Below are 5,668 nucleotides of genomic sequence, written 5' to 3' on the forward strand. Positions count from 1 at the left end.
TATATATATATATATATAGTCTGATATAAGTGAGGCAATTTTCTAGATGTTAGGAATTCAATGGTGAACAAACAGGCATAGTACTCCCTCTTCTCAACTATAGCAGGAATTTTATGGAGAATTCATTGTGGCAAAATAACCTCCTGAGAATTTAAGTTAGTCTTGTTTTTCACAAATTCAGCTTCACCAAGGAGGAATAAAAGATTTTTTTGTCATCTCTGCAACCCTTAGAAGTTAACCTTTAAAAACCACCTCAGTATTCTTAAAGTTGTCCTTTTTGAATTATTGACCTGAAAGAAGTTTCAGCTGGGTGAATGCCCCAAAGACAAATTCTAACTGGGCCTCTGCACTGGGAGGCCAAAGCCCTTGAGTTTTTGTTTGGAGATAGTTTTTGTTTGAAAAGGAAGAGCAGTGAGATCTCAGTGTTAGAAATGGCCCCATCTCTTGGGAGGGCAGGGAGGAGTCTAATAGTTTGCAGATACTCTGAAAAGATAGGGATTACAATTTTATAGGATATAAGATACATGAGCCCATTTGATAGTGCAGCTTCTAAGGAAACAGTATCACAAAGGGATGCCTGCTGGCAGCCATGAGGGAGAAAGAATTAGTACTACACACTAAAGCTTGGAAGTTGAAGCAAAATTTCCCCATCTTCATTTCCCTTGAATGAAACCAGCTGCCAGTGGAGCCACCCAAACTGAACTGACACCACTTGCCTAAATGAAGAGCCCAGGGAAGTGACCAACATGCACTAATGATTGAATCTCATCCCATCTCCATTTACTAGAAGCAAGTAAGTCTTCAGATGCTCAAACACATGTAGGAAGAATGGAGCATCTCCAAACTAAGTGATATTTGCTTTCTGGTCAGTCTTGGTTACCAAAGAAAAACTGAAGACAACTCTTTCAACATCTTACTAAGCAATAAGAAGGCTAGGATGTTATGCCATTTGTCTGTAACTGCTGCTGTAACTAATGTACATAATAACTTGTCAAGAAATGAATGAACAGTGACTTAAAATAAGATGAATGGAAATCTGTTTGCATTCTGCAATAGTTTAATACTTTTCTAAGGAAAATAGCACTTCATTTCAGTTGCCAATATGTATGGTAGTGGGGTTTTGTTTTGTTTTTGTTTTTGTTTTGGGTTATGGAAATTTTTTGTCCTTTTACTAGAACTGCAGTTTCTATTGCATAAAAAGAATTTCATCTCCACCCCTTCAGCAACCTCTTCTCCCCCCCTGCACAATTTGCCTCTTTTTTTTTTTAACCTTCCTTAGCTGTTCACTTGCTCATATTTGTGAAGTTATTTTATTTTAAAACTTACTTTTAAGCTCTTGCCTCAAAAAAGAAAAAGCTTTACTGTCATGCTGGGTTATTCAGCAACAATCTATTCCCCTCCATGGGATAAACTCAGCCTTCACCCCATAGTTTATCTGCTCTGGGAGCTGGATTACTGCCTCATAAAACAGCACAACAGTACTATTATCACATAATCATTATCATTACCTCACTTGCAGCCATACAGATCCTTCTAATCCTGAACATCTTGCCTCTCGAATCTTGCTATATCTATCCTCTCCTGCTGTGAAACTGGTGTGTTCCATTTTCACAGAAGCTTAATGTAATCACAAATGGAAAAATAAAATATATTTTTTAACTAGGCTGCCTTTTATTGATACCACTGTGTTATACAGCAATTTAAAATAGCTCCATATTTCATTCAGGTAAACAAAACAGATGTGGAAGTGGCAGTGAGGTTTGATCTTTTGCCTTGGTCCATGTTTTCTCCTCCAGCTTTACCTTCCTGGCTTTTGTCATATTATTTAGGACTGATTCAATATGACACTTCTGTGTAGGGACTCCTCAGTCAGTACCTGAATTTCAGTCTCCACTTTGAGTGGAGTTTGGAAGAAGCACTGCCATTCTACCAAAATTTACCAAGAGGCTAGAGGTCATCACTGTGTAATTGGGCCTTTCTCATGCCCAGGAAAAGTTACAAGGGATAACCAAAATGGGTTCCTTCCCTGATCATTTTGACAAAAAAATGAGTCATTCTAACTCTATGAGGATGACATAATCCATGATCTCCAGAGGTTAAAATAAATAGGTATTGAAATTTAGTCCTCACAACCATAGAAAAGAAAGTTAAGAAAAATTTTATAGCACCTTCAGTGAAATCAGATCATCAAACAGTTCACATTTATTTCTTTATGTACATAGAACTTTTACATGTATGTTTTCTCATCTAGTGTTTGATTTTAACACTGATAACACAAAAAATTAGAAAATAAAAATATCATTAAGAGAATGAATGAATAGTGAAAAAGGGAAAGGAAACTACAATCACCAAAATTCTAATCAATCTCAAATATTAACTATGGTATTTGAATTAGTATTTTGGTGTCTAACCTTCCACATCTTTTCATATTCAAATGAAAAAACTATAGTTGCTTTCCAAAAATTGAATTACCCAGGATGTATTGTTTTGTGCTCCTTTATTCACTTAACAATAGAGCATTAAGGTCTTCTTTATCAATAAGTATGATAAATTTATCTTTTCCAATGAGACTCTTCCATTCTAAAGGTACATAATACCCAGAACTTCACAGAAACTGAACTGCACAGATGGGGAGCTGACAGAAACATTTAAGAAAAATATGAGATAAGTGCCCAAAATGAGGATGTAGAGGAAAAGTAGAAGGCAAAAAAAAAAAAAAAGCTATGATGAATTACACACACATTAAGTAAAATTTTATTCTGATGCTACTCTAAAACACAAAATAAAAAGAAAATAATTGATATTGGCCCTAACCCTTAAGAAAAGAGAAAGACACAAATACATACCATACTCTCCTCTCTAAAGAGGAAAAGGAAGAACATGAGAAAAATGTGAGGAAATATAAAGTGATGGTGATACATTATCAGATTAAATCATTTCAGGGGTTTAAATATCCCTAAGTTTCCTATCCAGTCTTTTTTGTTTTTTTTTTTTCCTCAAAACAAGTCAGGCTCCTGCTTCTTCCTGTAACTTAGGGCTTATTATATCTGATACAGTTCTTCCATGCAAAAATAGTTTATAAGGATTAATAAGAAAATAATAACTGTAAATTATTATTTCAATGAAACTGTAACAAATGATTACATATACCAGAAACTGGGCTATATGTTCAGAAAGCTTCTCAAATAATTGCAGCCTAGTGGGGGAAAACAATAATCAGGAAATTCTAAGTCAGAGAATGTTACAGAACATTGTGTACAGAGGAATGACAAGCAGATACCTCAATGGCTTCCTTATCCATGGATTGGGGGAAAAACAAGATTTAGAAGGCATTAAAATGAGTAGAGTATTCTAGTCTTTGGAAGCCAGCTCTTCACAGGCTATAATCTGAAATTCAATCCATGCCCAAAGGTTTGCTAAAATCCCAGAAATAAGTTGATATTATATAACAGAAGTTGCTTATATAATAGAAGCAGCCCAATTATCTGTCAGACTCATACTCAGCCTTACCATATTCCACATTATAGCACCTCTTTATGGCATATATTGAAAAGCTATTGGATTTTAAGAACCAAGTTCCACTATTCTAGTAGGTTGTGGGATGTACAACCAGCAACAGCATCCAGTCAGGTGTATAACCACTCTGGTACTCTGGCAATTTAATGTCAGAGAATGCCAAGAGTTGGCATATAACCATGGGTGAGCCAAATAACCAAAAAAACTAGCAAATTATACCAAAATGGTGTTGACTTGGCCTTTTAATTGAATGATAACATTGGATTTTAAATCATTAATAAAATAGAAATCCATATTTCTTTGTTCTTTTGTCTTACTGTGACACTTGTAATTTCGATCAATAGTGGAAATCACAAAGCAGCAGCAATGTAAGAAGGACACAGTTTACTTCCTAGAAACAGCTATCAACAACGCCTGGAACAGCTAAGAGTCAGGAAGAACACAAACCATACAGAAGAAAGAAGAGCTTTAAGTAATGGAAGGAGAAGATACCTTTTCTCTGTTTAACACCAGGGAAGGCCAAAAACCCATCTACGGCAATAACAAGGCATTCCCTAGAAGGAATCCCCAAAGAGAACATTAGTAGATCACATTGTCATTGGAGAAGCGATGTGCTCTCTCTGAATTTTCAGTATGCACTTAGTTTTGTAGGGTAGCAATTAACAAACTAAATAACTAAAGAAACATAGTTGATCAACAGTACAGCTTGAGTGGGAAGTATTTGTATTTTGAACTTGCCCACATTTTAGCCCCAGCTAAGGAGGTCACTGGCCCTTAAGACTGGATAGGATTGCCTTCTTCATTCTAGGCCTTCCCTGGGAAGCTGTACGTCTCCTTTTTTTTGTTTTGTTTTGTTTTGTTTTTCCTGCTCTAACTTTCCCAAATAGATCTCCTAATTCCTGAGTAGAGCTTTCATGATCTGGAACCTGTATCCTCCTAGGCTAGTGGTGCTACTGAATGGTCAAGGAAGGTCTCAAAGACAAGGTGACATATAAAGTCAAGAACTGAAAGAAAAGAGGAGTAGCAAGAACTGCAAATATCTAGAGGAATAAGGGGAGAAGAATGCAAAGGCCCTGACGTAGGTCTGTGTTTGCAGTATGCAATCACCAACAAGGAGGCCAATGTGGAGTAAAATGAGCAAGGGATAGGGTTTAGGAGATGACATCAGAAAGAGAGAGAGGGTGGATGCATATCACTTATAGCACTATAGAAAAAAGGGAAGATTCTAGATCTTATTTTGATAAGATAAAAAGCCATTAGTTATGAGCAGAGAATAACATAAAAATAACATAAAAAATAACATAAAAAGCATAATGACATTAAAAAAATAACATAAAAAGACTTTTAGTAGGATCACTCTGGCTATTGTGTGAGAAATTAACCATATGTAGCAAAGGTAGAAGCAGAAAGTTAGGAGACGAATGCAAGAGTCCAGGCTATTTTTTTTTCCTCAGGGAAATTCTCCCACCAGCTGTTCAGAGAATGGGAAAAAATATTCTTCAGACTTTTATATTAAAAATAGAAACCAGAATAACTGGTACATTACAAATTACAAATAACTGCAATCTTTTAATAAGTTTTAATACAAAGAAGGGCCTTTTTCAGTAGCAGAACATGCAGCATAGAATAGAAAATCATCACACAGTGCAAACCCACCATAACAAAAGATAATATCCAAACACAACTGAAATAGAAGAATCTAATGTAGCCACCTTTGGTTAAGGCTTTCATCAATACCCAAGTGGGAAGAATAGTGAGGAATACTAGGGCAGTTTTGATTGTGTAGTGTATACAGTTATAAATCAAAGAAATAGGTAAACATTTAAAAACTAATTTATTCCAAAATGCCCAATTTAGATCCCAAGTAGTATTTTCATTTACACCTTTATAAAGTTTCCAGTTAAAAGACCTCTTATGACATTATTAAGGAAATGAGACCGGCAACATGGACTTTAGAAACACTGGAATTTGCTGTCTAAATTATCCAGAGAAAATATACATCTCATTGGAAAGGCAAACTGTACAAGGATTTACTCCTTTCAAAAATGTCACCTCTTACATTTCATGCAGCACTATTCCTTTAAACGTTGTTCATCTTTATTTACCTTGGAACTTTCATCCTGTATTATGATAAAAGGAGATTAAAATTCCG

The 5,668-nt window shown here is 35.5% G+C and overlaps 1 protein-coding gene across 4 annotated transcripts in view; it reads right to left on the reverse strand.

Moving 5' to 3' along the window:
• HDAC9 (histone deacetylase 9) overlaps positions 1 to 5,668 on the reverse strand; it is a 1,013,161-nt gene that overhangs the window by 774,903 nt on the left and 232,590 nt on the right. The gene's annotated exons all lie outside the window — the stretch shown is intronic.

Source organism: Canis aureus, chromosome 18 (assembly GCF_053574225.1).
Source record: "Canis aureus isolate CA01 chromosome 18, VMU_Caureus_v.1.0, whole genome shotgun sequence".
Classification (NCBI taxonomy): domain Eukaryota; kingdom Metazoa; phylum Chordata; class Mammalia; order Carnivora; family Canidae; genus Canis; species Canis aureus.